General features: G+C 41.5%; 1 long non-coding RNA gene across 1 annotated transcript in view; it reads left to right on the forward strand.

Moving 5' to 3' along the window:
• Positions 1 to 18,501, forward strand: part of LOC115294880 — a 146,239-nt gene that overhangs the window by 65,023 nt on the left and 62,715 nt on the right. Inside the window, exon 2 of the long non-coding RNA XR_003910203.1 lies at positions 12,774 to 12,860. This is a non-coding gene — a long non-coding RNA (uncharacterized LOC115294880). The remainder of the gene's footprint in view (positions 1 to 12,773; positions 12,861 to 18,501) is intronic.

An 18,501-nucleotide genomic window follows, 5' to 3' on the forward strand; every position in this document is an offset into this window, starting at 1 on the left:
CTACTGCCTATAAACATACTTGGTCAGACCAACGCTTCTTGAATGCAATTGAGGGGAGAGAAAGTTCTTTGGACTCTTGTCACCTTACTAAATTCTCTAATCATTCAAAGTGGTTTTCGATAGTTTCTCTGGTGTTTTTCCAAATATTCATTATGTCAACTCATAAACACATAAAACATTTACACATAAAACATTTTTTTGGTGTTTATTTTTGAGAGATAGTGAGAGACAGCGCATGAGCAGGGAAGGGACAGAGAGAGAGAGAAAGAGAGAGAGAGAGAGAGAGAGAGAGAGAATCTGAAGCAGGCTCTAGGCTCCAAGCTGTCAGCACAGAGCCCAACGCGGGGCTCAAACCCATGGACCGTGAAATTACCACCTGAGCCAAAGTCAGATGCTTAACTGACTGAGCCACCCAGGGGCCCCTCATTTATACTTTTATTTTTGTTTTCTTTTCTAAGTATGTTTACTCAAGTAAATAAGAATATCGATAGTGGGTATTCCTGTCTTGTGATTCTTAAAAGCATGGTTGAGCTTCCAAAAAAATGCATACTCTTGTATAATGCAGCTGGGAACATACATGGGTCATATCTAGTGACGCCACTTCTAAGAAGTTAGAGGCATTCTAAGAGGTTAATTAGTAACAATTTATTATTTATCAGTTTCTTCATAGTACTATTTGTAATGATGAAAAATTAAAAGCAATCTAAATGTTTAATGCAGAAGAACGGTTAAATACATTATGGTATACCTACCAATATAAAATCAGGCTGTGCCTTTATTAATACATAACAAAGCACCCAAATCTTAGTGGCTTAAAGCAATAAACATTTATTATTTTTTAAACTTATTTTGAGAGAGAGTGAAAGAGAGAGCACACACAAGAAGGTGTGCAGGAGCAGAAGAGGGGCCAAGAGAGAGAGGGAGAGGGAGAATCCCAAGCAGGTGCCTTGCTGTCAGCACAGAGCTTGATGTGGGGCTTGATCTCATAAACAATTAGATCATGACCTGAGCTGAAATCAAAAGTCAGAGACTTAAACAACTGAGTCACCCACATGCCCCAACAATAAACATCTTTTTTTTCATGTTTCATTTATTTTTGATGCAGAGAGAGACAGAGCATGAGAGGGGGAGGGGCAGAGAGAGAAGGAGACACAGAACCGGAAGCAGGCTCCAGGCTCTGAGCTAAACTGTCAGCACAGAGCCTGACGCGGGGCTCGAACCCACGAATGTGAGATCTGACCTGAGCTGAAGTTGGAGGCTTAACCGACTGAGCCACCCAGGCGCCCCACCAACAGTAAACATCTTACACAATTTCTGTGGGCCAGGAACCCAGGAGAAGCTTAAGTGGGTAGTTGTGCCTCAGGATATATGACGAGGTTTCTGTCAGGAGGTTGGCCAGGGCTGTGGTCATCTGCTGCTTGACCGGGGCTGCGGGTTGTGCTTCCAAGGTACCGCACACACATTCCCGGTAGTAGTGCTGGTTTCTGGCAGGAGATCTTGAGTCCTCACCATACAGACCTCCCCATAGGACTGGAGTGTCTTCTCATGATGTGGTAGCTGGTTTCTCCCACAGTGCGTGATCCAAGAGAAAGCAAAGTGGAAACTGCAATGTCTTTTGTGAAGTCACACTCTGTTGTTTTCATAGTGTCCTGTGAATCATACAGATCAGTTCTGTGGTGGGAGGGGCCTAAGTGGGGACATGAACACCAGGAGGTAAGAACTATTGGGGATCATCAGGGAGGCTGCTCACTATAGTCTGTGCCTGGCCCCCAATGATTCATCTCCTTCACACATGCAAAATGCACTTACCCTCTCACAAGGCTCCCAAAGTTTTATCCTCTTACATCATCTACTCTGAGGCCAGAGTCTCACCATCTAGAATCAAGTCTAGGGCAGATAAGCTCTTCAGGTACAGTCCCGTCAGTTTAGACTTTCAAATACAGTTTAAGTGAAGCTCCTCTCGAACGGAAGGTTATGAATTAAAGAGACAAGTTTTCTGCCCCCTCCTGTGCCTGGCACACAGGGGGGAAGGGCGCAGGATACTGTGGTGGGGAGTCACGTTCAAAACGGGGAACAGAGGCCGCTGCCTCACAGCGACTCTCAGACTCGGCCAGGCAGGTGTCGGCAGTTCCTCAGCTAGGACTCAGGGCGGCTCCCTGCTGGGCGTGATTCTCCGCGGGTCTCGGCTCTACCCTCTGATTCGTCCTTCCCGGTTTCGCAGCTGAGAGATTGCCTCAGCCTGCTTCCTGTGTATCAAACTCTGGGAGTCTAACTGCCTCCATTTAGAAAAGAAATGGAAAGGAAACCATTCATTTGATACCGTTTCTCTCCACTCAGTCCAGCCTGGTAGTATTTCCATCTTGGAGGCTGGCCACCACAATGGCAGATAAATATTTATGGCAGATCCCCGAAAGAATGTGTTTGAAAGGTCTTTAATAACAGATGAGAGAAAAGATTAAAAACTTTTATTTACACTAGTATAATCCAAAAGTTAAAAATAACTTTTTATGGTATTGTCTGGGTGTGTTTATTCATGCAGAAAAGATAGACCAGATGGAAAACAAAAATGTTAGCATTGCTAATGTCCAGGTGAGAGGACTGTGAGTTTTAAAGTTTTCTTAATTTTTTTTTTGTTTCCAGAATACAACAGTGCAGTACAGGTGAATAATTTTATAATGAACAAAGTGATCAATTTTGAGGGCACACACTCTCAAATTTAAACTAGAAATCAAATTAGAAAATTTGTGTTTATTTTCTTTAAGATACAGTTTTAGTATTTGTGCTGCCGAGTGAGCACAAGATACAAACAATATTTCCCCTTAGTTTAAAAATGAAAAATTCTGCACCCTTCAAAAGAACTTATGATAGTTTTAAACGGCAGGAACTGTTAACTCTCAATTTGGCAACTGATAACTTATCTCATTAAAAGATAATCACGCTGCCAACTTTTAAATTAATATTTGTACTAGCACAGATGGAATATGTGTGTGTGCATACATGAGTGTGTTCAGTGGGAGAAGGGGGTAAGAGTCCTTTAAAGATCATTCCTTTGAGTTATTGCTTAGAAAAATATTCTTTGGGCTATTTAATATCGAATACTAATTAACAAATACAAACTTTCTGTTTTCTCTTTTATTTGAACACCTGCCTCCACAATTTCTCCTAAAAGGATGAAATTTAAAGATGAAATATGAAACATTCCCATGAGATTGTTTGAAATAGAAAGACAAAGCAAAGTTTAATCAAGCTGGATATGAAACTTCCAAAAATTGATCCAGTTTGAGATCCTTTGACACGCTCTCTGAAAATAAGGCAGGCGTTACTTTCTTCCCTTTGGATGTGAGGACAGTCCATGTTCATAAACTCCTTTAATACTTAGCTCAGGATCTTGGAAGTCGTTCCTAACTACCTCTCTATCTACTCGGGTCAGAACCACTGTGGATGTTCAATCATGCAACTTCGTTGCACAAAGTTGCCCACTGAGGGCTCATGGGGTTGAAATTCCAGCTCACACATACATGTCCCGGCATTTCCCGAGGGGGAAACCTGGTTTCCCCACCCTCTTATTTCACAAAATGTTTACAGATGGGCTAGAGTGCATTGTATCGCTCCTTTGAATTATGACCCCCAAGAACATAGGCATTTTGTCTGTTCTTGTGAATTTCCACTCGTTACTTTGTAACTATTGCTAAGGCACGTCATTGCTGTGTGTTTTGCTTTCTCATATTGTAAGTTGAGGTCAACAACCATGTCCTCTATTTCTTTTATTCCTCTGGTTGGCTACTAGTATAACAAATGGCAAACTTTAAGCATGACAGATAGACATTTAAGTAAAACAAACGTTAGACACCGGAAATTAAAGCCTCTAAAAGGTTTATACTTCATGTTATTGTTGTTTTATAATTTACATATATACAGATAAACCTGAAAAGCAAATGAATTTTTTAAGTTTTATTTTAAAGAGTGGGGTGCCTAAGTGGCTCAGTTGGCTAAATGTCTGACTTCGGCTCAGGTCATGATCTCACAGTTTGTGACATTGAGCCCCGTGTTGGACTCTGTGCTGACAGCTCGGAACCTGGAATCTGCTCTGGATTCTGTGTCTCCCTCCCTTTCTCTCCGCTCTTTCCCTGCTCACGCTCTGTCTGTCGCTCTCCTTAAAAAATAAAGATTCCCAAAAAATTGTAATAAATAGAAAATAGTCATTTATGTTTTAATGTAATTAATAAAATGGAAAAATCATTTTATATATACCAACTTATTTACATTTCTGGTACCCTTCATTGCTTCCTATAGATCTGAGTTTCTATCTGGTATCATTTTTTTTAGGTTTATTTATTTATTTTGAGAGAGAGAGAGAGAGCGAGAGAGAGCGCAAGCGTGAGTGAGGGGAGGGGAAGAGAGAGAGACAAAGGCAATCTCAAACAGGTTTTGTGCTGTCAGAGCAGAGCCGGATGTGGGGCTGGAACTCAGGAGTCATGAGATCATGGCCTGAGCTCAAACCAAGAGTCAGACACTTAACCAACTGAGCCACCAGGCGCCTCCATCTGATATCATTTCTATTTAGCCTGAAGAATTCCCCCTGGCATATCATGTGGTGGTTTTCCTGGTAGCTTTACTCAATTGTCATATACTAGACAATATTTATTTCACTTTTATTTTGGGGGTGTATTTAAGATTTACACCCCCCACCTCCTCTGCCCAGTACTTTAAAGATGTCTGTTGTTTCTGATGAGAAGTCTGACATCATTCTTTTTCTTTTTCCTTTTTAATGTTTTATTTATCTTTGAGAGAGAGACAGAGACAGAGCATGAGCAGGGAGGGGCAGGGAGAGGAAGACACAGAATATGAAGCATATTCCAGCCTCTTGAGCTGTCAGCACAGAACCCAAGGCAGGGCTTGAACTTATGAACCATGAGATTGTGACCTGAGTGGAAGTCAGATGCTTAACTGACTGAGCTACCCAAGTGCACCAAAAAGCCACATATGATTTTTATAGTTGTTCCTATCTAACTTCATTTTTATTTTTATGTTTAATTTTCAGGCAGTTTAATTATAGTGTACATAAAAGTGGTTTTCTTCGTCTTTATTCTACTTTTGATTTTGATTTGATTTTGAAAGTTGATTTTTTAAAAACAAAATGTGAAAACCATTTGGCTGTTATTTCTTATAATATTTTTCTATTGTATGTTCTCTGTCCTCTTCATTTGAGACTTCAACCACATGTATGTTAAACAACTTGACATTGTCTTATAAATCATTGAGGTGCCCTTTATTCTTTAAATTTTTTCCCCTATTCTGTTATTCAGTTGGGATCATCTCTATTCAATTGTCTTTAAGTTCACTGACCTTTTTTTCTGTAACACCTATCACTATTAAACACATCCAGTGAAATTTTCATTTCAGATGTTTTATTTTTAAGTTCTAGAATTTCCATTTGTTTCCTTTTTTGTATTTTCATTGCTCTGATGCGACTCCCATCTGTTTACTCATTATGTATACATCTTCCATTTAATTCTTAAACATATTTATTATTTTAAAATTCTCTGAGACGTCCAACATTTGAGTCCTCTTGAGATCTATGTTTATTGGCTATCTTTTCTCTTTATTATAAGTCATACTTTCTTTCTTTTTGGTGTGTCTAAAATTTTTATATTGTACACTAAGCATTATGGATGTCGCTTTTTAGAAAGTTTAAATTCTTTCCTTTTGAGAAGATTTGAGTTTTGTTGTGGCAGATTGGTGAATTATTGGAAGATCGTCTAAGTCCTTTTGAACTTGATTTTTGTTAAGGTGTGTCGATTTTGGTATTTCCTTATTCCCAAGGCATAGCCTTTTCTCTAGCACACACAGTAATTATTCCTAAAATGTGGCCTTTTTGGGGTCTCATTGAAATCCCCAAGGTGCTAGTATGTTTCCCCCCTCTTGGGCTGGACTAGGACTCCAATGTCTTCCAGGACTGTATGCCCATGGGAACCCTCTTCAGCTTAGTCCCCGGGAGCCCCTCAAAAAGTCTCATGCTGTCCATGCACAGTTAAGAACCTAGGGCAATTGCCCATGTAGACTTTCACACCCCAACTTCTGTGCAGCTCACTCCTCTCTGGTACCTTGCCTGATGAATTCCAGCCATGTTGGCAGTCCTGTACTCTTACTTCTGTATCCTCAGCACCACAGACCCACTTCTCTTCCCTTGGTAGCCATCATTCTTGCACTTCAGTTTGAAAGTACTTGTAGGGGGCGCCTGGGTGGCTCAGTCGGTTAAGCGTCCAGCTTCGGCTCAAGTCATGATCTCACGGTTTGTGGGTTTGAGCCCCGTGTTGGGCTCTGTGCTGACAGCTAGCTCAGAGCCTGGAGCCTGCTTCCGCTTCTGTGTCTCCCTCTCTCTCTGACCCTCCCTGCTCACGCTGTCTCTCTCTGTCTCTCAAAAATAAATAAAAAACATAAAAAAGGAAAAAATGAAAGTACCCACAGGCAAAAACAGAGGTGAAAGTAACACTAACTTTTAATGTGTTCCCTTACCTCATGGATCTCAGTTCTTTGCTGCCTCTTTTTCCCTGACTGTTAAGAGTTGACTCATATATTTTGTCCAGTCTTATGACTATTTACAGTGGGAAGATACGTTTAATATCAGTTATCCCATCATGGCCAAAAGCAGAAGTCATCCAGGTGTAGAATAAAAGCTATAAGAATGCTATTGTATTAGTTATTGAATTAATAGGTTATGTAGGCCTGAAGTTCATATTAAAAAAACAATATATATAGTTCTCTGGAAGGAACAAGAAATTATGTGTCAGGAATAGATGATTCCATTAAGTGTGTCAAGCCTCTTTCTGCCATATTTTGAACAAAGTGGAGGAAGAAGGCAGCAGTAATTTTCCAGTCATCTCTGTCAAGGTGAGCTATACTGTAAAAAAAAAAAAAAACCCTTCACAAAGAAAAAAAATCATGCATCCTGTGTTTCTTATATTTCTTCTGTCATAAATAACCTCCTACAAACTCATTCTACTCTGAAAAGTAGAATGTGCGGTAGAAGAAATAGACTTTATATCAGAAGATCCTGGTTCAAGTCACTGTTTTGCCACTTACTGTGGCAAACTGTGACCTTCAGCTGTCCTCTGAGTCTTACTTTCCATTTGTAAGATGGAGGAAATAATATTTTTCCCATTGATGACACAGGGTATTTCTGATGCTTAAAGGTATGTGAAAAATCATTTTGAAGATTTATATTTGACTCCTGTGCTAAATTTAAAAATTGAGTTTGTAATAATACTTATCAGGTTTGTTACAAGAATCAAATGACTTATAAAAGAAGCATAAAAGAGGGCCTGGCATATAGTGAATACTGAATAAAATATTATTTGTATCAGGCTAGCTATTACTTTGTAACAAATCATCCCCCATATGTCAAACAATTGTTTGTCAGAAGGATACAGGCTGTCTGGCAGTTCTTCTGATCAGAGCTGGGCTCATCTGGGTTCACTCACATGTATGGGGACCACCTGGCTGTCATCTAATTGATGATGGCCTCAGCTATCATGATGGGCCATGGTCGGATCTGCTGCATGAGTTTTATCCATCAGCAGATGATTGAGTTTTATCCATCTTCATGATGATGATAGAGCAAGAGATGAGGTAGAAACATGTGAGAATTTTCTGAATCCCCTGCTCACATCCATGTTGCTACAACCCCATTGACCAAAGAAAGGCACATAATGAAGCAGAAAGTCAGGGTGTGGAAGGTACTAACAAAAGAGCATAGATACAGGAAGGCATGAAGGATCGGTCCATTAGTGCAATCAATATACAGTATTACCCTTGACTATCACTCTGATTTTCATTTAGTTCTGCAAATAACTCACCAGTAAGTTACAGTAATAATCTTCTTCCACATCCACTAGTCATCTTAGAGCCAAACCATCTAGGAATGGCAGAGTCTTCACTCTATTTTTTTAAATTGGGTCTCATTTTGCTTTCTCTCCACCACCTCTCTTTTCCACCTGACTCTCACTAGCAAGAGACAACTGCAGATAATAATTTAGTATTACTGGAATATTTTGGAAGTTTTCCATCATTGTGTATCTACAACATTCTCTTAACTACTATACTATATAGGCTTTTGCTTGTTTGTTTGTTTGTTTTTTGCAGACAGTAGGAATATGAGAAAATTTCAAGAACAAGAGCATGATCAGGGAATTACAAGAAATGTATACCAGAATCTAGGGATTAGAGATTAAAGAGAGATAAAAATGTTAAGGATTTGGTAGCCCATTATAACATGTTTGTGAACTCATATGGAATATGAAAAAAAATTGGGTTCCGATTTTTCAGTAGTGTTTTATTTTTCCCTGTTGCTCTCCTTTTGAATAAAATGCACTGGCAGAATAGGAGGGGACAGACATTTCTTTTTCATCCAGCTACTTCTTGCCTTTACGTCTTCTGTTAAAGTTGAGCTCATTGCTACAGAAACAGATGGAAGGGAAAGTTTCAAAAGAGATGAGATTTAAAAGTCATGAACCTGTTAGGAAGCAGCCTTGTTTCCTCATTCCCATAGGAACAAAAATTTGTTGGGAAATGTAGACACAACAGAAATCCACGACTCCTCTGTTTGTGCTGCCCTCTGTCTGTATCCAAGGAAATGGACTTCAGGTCCTGCTTCCATTCCATAAAGGGGACACACCTCACCACTTAGTTTCCATATCTTTCTTCCCCCCATGCATTTACTGATCTTGATATGATACCACACCATGTTAATTTCCTTTTTGGTCACCTTGGAATTTTTGATTGTCCTTAGAATCAGAGAATGTTGTACCTGGAAAGTCCACAGAAATTGCACTCAAATCAATTCCATAACAAATGAGAAAGCCTGGAGAAGGGATGTCAAGGTAAAGATAGGATAGAGTTCAGGCTTGTGGCTCCCAGCCCACAATGTCTCATATCAACTTTGCTTTCTTTTTGTAGTATGTCCATGTCACTAAGTGTCCAGGGCACTGATATCACGCTCACCCTCCATTCCTAGCCTGCACTCCCAGGCTGCAGGCTCGATATGCCCCAACTCCTGTTTATTCCGTCAGCGACAAACGATCCTCTTGTAAACTATTAATGCCAAGACCTGCCTACCAACCCACAGTTAAATTTAGGTATGTCTGAATCTTATTTGGGCCCTAAGTGAGACATGAGCTATTGCACTCTGTAATAGTACATAATATTTTACCTGTCTGAAAATCTCATTACAAGAGTATTGGGCCTTCCTCTCAACAACCTTTTCTCTCATTTTGACTGAACGTTAGTGTGTTTCCATTTATATGAAAATTTCCCCAGTCACGGTCAGCAAAGATGTTTTCTCCTCCAGTTAGAAGTGTGACATAAGTTACTATAATTTTTTTTGATACTTTTGGAGTTATCCAAAGGTTGTGATTAGTTTTTTAGTGTTTTTTAAAATTTATTTATTTATTTTGAGAGAGACCAAGACAGTGCAATTGGGGGAGAGGTAGAGAGAGACAGAGAGAGAGAGATTCCCAAGCAGATTCCACACTGCCAGTGCAAAGCCCGATGCGGGACTTGAACCCACAAAGCCGTGAGATCATCACCTGAGCTGAAACCAAGAGTTGGACACTTAACTGATTGAGCCACCCACATGCTCCTAATCAGTTTTTTTAGATTTTTGTGATCCATTTTTAGGGTGGCCTTAAAATTTTTTTAGGATGTTTCCTGTCACTCTCAGAGAAAAGAAACCACAGCAAATAATCGATCTGATAATGACACTGTACCAAGTAACATGGAGTTTCTATATATTAGGGGTTTAGAATCTTGGCAGGCTTCCAACCCTATTTTGTTTAGGAAGAAACTAATTTCATCATAGAATTAACTGAGAAACTCAGGGGATAGACTTAAAAGTGGATTTTTTATTTAGACCCTTTGTTTATGAAAATGTAAGCCCATATTCCAATATTTGAGAAGTGTATGAATCTTAACATGATGGGATCTGGGATGATTTGGGGTCTTACAGAGCCTAAATGACATTATTTCTGGAGCCAGTGATCTTTATAGAGCCTTTTAGATATTAATGTAGACAAGGCTGAATGTTTATTGATCTCAGAATGTAGCTAGTGCGTTGTTTGGTCTTTAAATATAAATCCTTGATATCAGGTCATTTTTCTTACTTGCCTTGTTCTCCTAAACATTCAGGCCTACGCAAGCCTATTTTGGGTGAAGCTAGCCCATAGTTGTGATGACTCTCACGGCTCCTACTGCCTGCGGGAGCCCAGGTTGAGGTCTGAAGCGACAAGAAGCCTGTGTACCTCTACACTTTAAATGAAGACCACATCAAAAGGATTAGGGGAGAGCCAGAGCAGACTGTCCTTCCTGTAAGCTAGAAAAGGCAGATTGTACCTAGATTACCTTCCACAAACACAAGCCAACAAGGTTTATTCCTTTTAATTTCCAACATTTCTAGAAAGCCTAAAACTCTGTATTACCCTTTCATCAAGATCAGATTCTATGCAATATAGTCTGCTTTGATCAATGGAGAGCTAGTGAGCAGACACATCACCTATTAATGCCATTTGATGACTAAGGCGACTGAAAGAACCAAGCTCTTTGTAATTAGCTTTGGATCAAATATTGACCAACCTTATTCTTTCATTTATTTATTTGTTCATTTGTTTAATGAATGAATCATTCATTCAATAAATATTCAGTGAGCATCTCCTTCAGTGTTCCTTAGCCAAAGGACCTCATCTCTCTGAACCATAAACATTTTATAAATGAGCTGCCGGATTTTGGGTAATGCATTAATTTTATTCTGATACAGATTAAAGCATCTTATGATTATGGTGATGTCTGAGCAGGTCCTATAGAACAGTACAGAGTGAGACACAACTTGCTGCAAGGGACAACTAGCAATAGTAAAGTGAATGCCTAAGAGAGACCATTTCCTCGTCAGAGAAGATCTTTGACTTCAGAAGTATATAAAAGAGTGTAATCGGGGCTATAAACAATTTTTCTTCAACAGCAACACTGTTCTGAAGGATCACCAAATGAAGACCGCAATAACTGGGAGGTTTTACAGACACTGTAAAAATTGTTCTATGTCAGGGGCACCTGAGTGACTCGGTTGGTTAAGCGTCTAACTTCGGCGCAGGTCATGATCTCATGGTTGATCTCATGGTTCGTGAGTTTGAGCCCTGCATCTCCACTGCGCTGTCACTACAAAATCTGTTTGGAGTTCTCTTTCTCCCTCTCTCTCTCTACCCTTCCCCTTCTCACTTTCCCTCTCTCAAAATAAATAAATAAACGTAAAAAATTGTTATATGTCAGGAGTGATTTTGGTAGTTTATTGCTGGCTTCTTCAGCTCATAGTTTATGTTGTACACAGGTAATTAGAACAGTTGATAAAACAGGGAGTGGGGAACAGAAGAATTTGTTTTTAACTAAGTTACCAAGGGAGGGACAGGAAGTTCAGGGAAGTGATCAAGGTGAGCAAAGGCTGGTCCTTGTGGAGAAATTAGCGGACAGGTTCCATAAATAAGAACACTCCCTTTTTCCTATTTATTTATGTATTTTTGAAAATCATCAGTATGGAGGCACCTGGGTGGCTCAGTTGGTTAAGTGACTGACGTTGGCTTAGGTTATGGGCTTAGGTCATGATCTCATGATACACAGGTTTGAGCCCCACATTGGGTTCTATGCTGACAGCTCAGAGCCTAGAGCCTGCTGCAGATTCTACATCTCCCTCTCTCTCTGCCCTTCCCTTATTCATGTTCTGTCTCTCTCTCTCTCTCAAAAATACATACACATTTAAAAAGAAGAAGAAAATCATCAGTATGAATTGATATCTTATTTTTAGTAGTTTATTATTGTACTTAATGTTTTGGTGCTCCATTTATACTGATTTGGCCAGTGAAACTCCCAAGTTCTTCTAATATGCTCCATTTTGCCTTCCATTTCATGAAAGAATACCATATCTTTAGGTAGGGCACAGAGCCACCAGGTAGAAACTATAATCTCCATCCTCCCATGAAGCTAGGCATGGTCATGTGATGAGGTTCCGGCCTATAAGATGTGAACAAAAGTTATAATGTGCAATTACTTAGCCATCTCCTTAGAGACAAAGTCACTACTCCAGTGATCTCTTTTTGTCAGACATGAGGTTAAGCCTACTTTGACCCCGAGGATGACTGCAATACCCCAGGAGATGCGGAAGGTGTTGGGAACTTGGGTCCTTGAATGACGGTGTGAAACAGCATTGGCTTGCCGGCTCTGTGCCACTCACCTCTGGACAGCTTCAAGAGAAAAACTAGTTTAAGGCCCTCTGTTTCATTATCTCTTTGTTATATCAACATCACCCAAAGTCTAATACACTGCTCAAAGACACAATGATATGCAGTGGCAGCATGTGTGCAGGGAAATCTTGTAATTGGAACATTAAGAAATGGGTTGGGGAGTGGTGGGAGGTGGGACAGGAAAGGTTGAAAAGGCAAGATTCAGTAAATTGTGGCACAGTGTGGTTTCTCACAACAGAGGAATGGTGTGTTGAGTTGAGTCAGCCTTGGTCTTAACAGGCCTGCAAGTGAAGTCTCTTCTTCATTGTCATTCTGCCTCCAAAGCAGCTGGCGATGCACTGTCACACACCATGTGTCTGGTCTTCCTTCTAACCCCCAACTTCCCATTTTGTCATTTATCTCCGGTTGAGAGTGTCACTTATCCCTTGGATTTCCTTTGTGAACCAGTTGTCCTATCCTGTCAACATCCTGCCTTCTCCCCTCTTTTCTCTCCAGAGAGAACTTCACTGACTACACCACAGACCCTAGATCACAGTTTGCTGGGCATTCCAGAAATTACCACCTTTTCTGCAAATCTTGAAGGTATTCTACTTGAAGGAAAAATTAATAGAAGCATTTCTCTGTTCATATTAAATTTTACTGCTGTGTTTTTAACAAACCCTCCAATATTTACCTTCCTACGGGCTGACAATTTGGAAAATAACTTCTTTAGAGAAAATAAGGACTTTCAAAAATGCCGTTTCCAATAATCAAGAAAGCAGGACATTTTCCCCCCTAATTTTCTTATCAAACTCTTTAACCACTTCAGCTCCAAGAACTCTCTACATACCAGTCAGAACTCTTTTGGTTGGTGATGTTGAGTATCAGCTCTGTGCTTCCGTGAAACTGAACATTCACTGCGGCTCCACACGGCTGATAGTCAGGTCCATCTTCCCTTCCACATCTGCTTTCTGCTCTTCTCTTCCCTGCTCTGTGCCCTGGGAGCCTGACCCGTGCGGACCACATCAATGGGTTCCTTTGCCCTCTGGCTGCCAGGTGGATTTGGCCAATGGGAGATCCTGGTGGGAGATCAGAGGGACGGAGAAAGTGTGGTCAGTGGCTCGAGGTTGGCTGCAGAGCTGGGCACATCCCTCTACCAAGACAATAGATCCATCAGATCCATACCAGGTGTCCATATAACTCTTCTCTGAATTTCAAGTTCTGGTAACTGCTCCCTCCATTTTTTTCTGACAGTCTTGGCCTTCCCACTGCTACTTTTCATGGGGAGCTGTACCTTCCCTTATCAGTTTCTCTACCTTTGTCCTTTATCTTTATAGACAGTCCCTTTGTTAAACTGTCCTCAATATCTAGTTTTGTTGTGCCATCTGTTTTCTACAAGAAAACTGACTGGTACGGTGATTAAGCTGGAATTGTATAAAATGCATCAAAGCACATAGACACTCAAAGGGCTAGGGCATTAACTTGGTCTAAATGACCTTTTTTTTTTAAATGTTTATTTAATTTGTTTTTGAGAGAGAGAGAGAGAGAGCACAAGCAGGGGAGGGGTAGAGAGAGAGAGGGAGACAGAATCCAAAGCAGGCTCCAGGCTGTAAGCTGTCAGCACAGAACCAGACGCAGGACTCAATCTGATGCACTGTGAGATCATGACCTGACCTGAAGTTGGACGCTTAACCGACTTAGCCACCCAGGCGCCCCCCAAATGACCTGAATCTAACCAGTGTACATATGTTCATCTTACATATTTTTAGTCATTTCTTTTTTCTTAGGTTTATTTATTTTATTTTGAGAGAGAGAGCGAGAGACCGAGAGAGTGAGCGAGCATGGGCAGGGGAGGGGCAGAGAGAGAGGGAGAGAGAATCACAAGCAGGTCCACACTGTCAGCACAGAGCCTGATGCAGAGCTCCATCCCATGAACTATGAAATCACAATTTGAGCTGAAATCAAGAGTCAGATGCTTAACCAACTGAGTCACCCAAGTGCCCCATAAGTTTGCAATTTTTAAAAAATGTTACTTTATTTTTGAGACAGAGGAGAGAGAGAGTGAGAGAGAGTGAGTGTGAGTAGGGGAGGAGCAGAGAGAGAGAGGGACAGATGATCAGAAGCAGGCTACATGCCTGATAGCAGTGAGCCCCATACAGGGCTGAAAGTCGCAAATGTTGAGATCATGACCTGAGTTGAAGTCCAATGCCAACTGACTGATCCACCCAGGTTCCCCTAATTTTAACCATTTCTTTACGTCAGAAAACTAGTTTGTCCAGCATAACATGGGCATTGTGGTCCTGGAATGAACGCTTCTACAAGCAGGGGAAGCAAATGTCTCTTCCCTGCAGAGTGTTTTTTTCCCAAGGAATTTTGTCAGACCTCCACCCTCCACCCACCACTTTCCCTCTCTGTCTCCATCTTTGTCCCTATCTGTCTTTCTCTCTGTCATCTGTATTTGTATAGACACATACATATGTGTATATGAATATAGAATTCTTTTTTCTGAACAAATTGAAGGTAAATTACATTATGGCACTTTACCTTTAAATACTTCAGTGCATATTTCCTAAGAATAGAATATTCTCTTACATAACCACAGCACAGTTATCAACTTCATAACTTTACATTGATATAATATTTTTATCTAATCTGGCATCCAGTTTCCAATTTTGCCAGCTGATCTCATCATGCTCTTCTGAGCACCTCAGTCACACAGGATTCTGTCTCCGGGTTGGGTATGGCATTTAGTTGCGTGCTCTTTTAATTTCCTTTAACCTGAAACACTTCCACAGCCTTTGTATGACATTGACATTTGGAAAAGTAGAGTCCCACCCTCCCACACATGCACCTTTCTTTGTAAAAATAGAACAGTCCTCATTTTGTGTTTGTCTGATGTTTCTTCACGATTAGATTGGGTTATGCATTTCCAGCCGTAATGCCGAACGGCAAGGTTGTGTCCTTGGCGGGGTACCATATCGGGAGGCACACGATGTTCACTAGTGAAAGTAATTCTGGTCCCTGCTGAATAACTCGTAGGCTTTAGTTTCTCTCCTGAACTAATAAGCAGTCTGTAGGGGTGACACTTTAAGTGTCCTACTCCTCACCAAAATCTCCCCCTGGATTCAGCATCCATTGGTGTTGCTTGTTGACCTAATTTTTTTCTCTGTGGCTGCAGAATGATGATTTTCCTCCCCAGCACTCTCTGGGCATCAGTCATTTGCTCCTTAGTATTCTACTGTAAGCAGAATAATCTCCTTTATTTACTTATATATCCTTAAAATATCACCGATATGGGTGGATGTACTCCCATTTTTTAATAGTTTTGTATCATACTTAATATTTGGTGCTCCAATTTTATGCAGTTCAGTTGATGGGATACCTTTGAGCTGTCTCCCAAGGCTATGATGTGTCGTGTGCAGTTCTTTTTTACTTCATACCAGGTTCTAGGCTCATCTTACGTCTCCCCTGACCTAGACTTGGAATCAGCCATTTTTCTGAGAGGTCCTGGTCTCCTCTCCCCTTAAAAAACGTCTTTTTCTTTGTGTGTTTATTTATTTTTGAGAGAAAGAGAGTGTACAGGGGAGGGCCAGAGAGAGAGAAGGAGACCCAGAATCTGAAGCAGGCTGAGCTCTCAGCACAGAGCCTGATGCAGGGCTCGAACCTGCGAACCGTGAGATCATGACTTTAGCTGGAGTTGGACGCTTAACTGACTGAGCCACCCAGGCACCCCTTTCCTGGCCCCTTTTTGTGGGCAATGTCAGAAAGCACTGTCTGGGCACCGACTGTAACAAACTACAGAAATGATCCCTGAAAGGATAGTCTTATCTGGGTACTAACTGAACTCATTGCTGCTTCTGGGGTGTCTTTGCTTCTTGGTGCTTTAAGCAGGCAGGATTAGGAAATATAGGCATTTATGTGCACTTACTTATATGCATATACACACATCAAATACATACACAGGCATATAAGCATGTACATATGTACACACCTAACATTCTAGAAATCCTCAGGTTGCACGGTACCTCTGAGTCCCAGTCATTCTCAGAGTTCTTTCCTGCCCTGCCATTCTCTTCTGGCATGACTCTTCCTGCACAGTGAGAGCCCTGCAAAAACACATTTGTTCTTTCGTTCATTTCTATAGTACACTTAAAATATTTTCCGAATCGTTCTACCTGTACTGCTAAATTTAACAAATCTATTGTATTCGTTAGGGCTCTCCAGAGAAACAGAACAAATAGGATGTGGGGTGAGAGAAGAGAGAAAGGGAGAGAGGGAGAGACTTGTTTAAAGTAGTTGGCACATGGAGAGCCTTGGGGGCTCAACTGGTTAAGCGTTTCACTCTTGATTTCAGCTCAGGTCTTGACCTTACAGTTTGTGGTTTTGAGCCCTGTGTGGGACTCTGTGCTGGTGGTTTGGAGCCTGCTTGGGACTCTTTCTCTCCCCCTCCACCCCGCCCCTTCCATGTCTTTCTCTCTCTCAAAATAAATAAATAAACTTAAAAAAAAATAGTTGGCACATATGATTGTGGAGCCTGGTAAATTCAAAATATGCAGGATGAAAGAAAGAGAAAGAAAGGAAGGCAGGCAGGCAGGCAGGCAGGAAGGAAGGAAGGAAGGAAGGAAGGAAGAAAGGAAGGAAGGAAGAGAAAGAAAGAGGTGCTTTGGTAGCTCAGTTGGTTGGGAGTCGAACTTCAGCTCAGGTCATGATCTCATGGTTTGTGAGCTCAAGCCCTGCGTCAGACTCTGTGCTGACAGCTCAGAGCCTGGAGCCTGCTTCTGATTCTGTGTCTCCCTCTCTCTGCCTCTCCCTTAGTCATGCTCTCTCTCTCTCTCTCTCTCTCTCTCAAAAATAAACATTAAAAAAAATTCAAAATATGCAGGACAAGCCAACAGGCTAGAGACTCAGAGAAATGTTGATGTTACAGCTTGCATTAGAATTCCTTCCTCTTTGGAGAACTTCAGTCTTTTTTTCTTAAGTCCTTTGGCTGATTGGGTGAGGCCCACCCACAGTAGGGAGGCTAATTTGCTTTACTCACATCTACAGATTGAAATGTTAATCTCATGTAAAAAAAAAAAAAAAAACACCTTAAACCACCTTCACAATGGTATCTAGACTGATCTTTGACCACATCTCTGGGTATTATGGCCTAGCCAACTTGACCCAGAAAATGAACCATCCTTCTTACTAAGAAAAAGAAAATGCTTTTCAAAAAGGCGTCTCAAAGAGAAGCTTAGTATATGACGTAGAGGAATTGGGACCGCCCCCCGCCCCCGCCGCTGGCCTCACTTGCCCTGGATTCCCTAGAGCTCTGTGCAGCCCAGATTGAAAACTACTGCTTTAGCCCAAAGGAGTCTGTAATGAGGGAACTGGAGGCAGGATCACTGGGGAAGGGATCCCTTTGTGACGAGAGGACAAGAAAGTGGCCTTTTGTGTCCCCCAAGTCACACCTCATCTATGCCTCCCCATGTGAGACAAGCCTTCTCCACAACTCTCCTCCCTTGCTTCTTTCCCTTGCTAGGACCCACACCGAACAAGCCCTTTTCAAATTCTCCTCTCCCGCAACCCCTTCTTGGATACTTCTTAACTGTATCAGGCAAAGAAATACTATTGAATTTTTTTTCATCTTAAGTCCAGCAGATGGAGAGTCGCCGCTGATATGAGGGATTCCCTAGAAAATTTTGTTATCTGAAAGTACATGGTTACAGTGCTCCTCAGATAAATGCTTCTCTCTTGGGTCAGGAAAAGTATTCCAGATAACCATGCCTCCCACAGCCCAGATCTTGTGCTTATCTATTTTGTGCGACTGTGTTAGTTTTGCTTCAGAAGCATTTTATTCTGCTGAGACCGTGGGGAGCAGCTGTTTGATCCTTGGCCGAAGATAACCCTGGAGAGGTTCTATCTTACATGCTGGGAAATCGGAGTGAAATGGCCATTCACAGAATCCTTGAGAGAGAGGACGGTCTCAGTTCCAGCCTAAAGAACGTCCTTGAGTGCCACAGACACACCCGCGCACCAGGCAAGATTCTTACATGCACGCTGTGCAAGGGACTTGTTGGGTCGCACAGGGGGACACGTGCTTCATCCCATGGAGGCTCACGGTCACTGTATAGGGCTCACGGTCAGAACCCAGGCTGCAGCTGTTCCGTATCGTTGTGGCGTGAGAGTGACTTGCGGTAGACCGTTTGTGCCAGGGCATTCCTCGGGGCCCTGGCACGCTGCAGGCGTGTCCGCCTTTGTCACC

The sequence above is a fragment of the Suricata suricatta genome, chromosome 1 (assembly GCF_006229205.1).
Source record: "Suricata suricatta isolate VVHF042 chromosome 1, meerkat_22Aug2017_6uvM2_HiC, whole genome shotgun sequence".
Classification (NCBI taxonomy): domain Eukaryota; kingdom Metazoa; phylum Chordata; class Mammalia; order Carnivora; family Herpestidae; genus Suricata; species Suricata suricatta.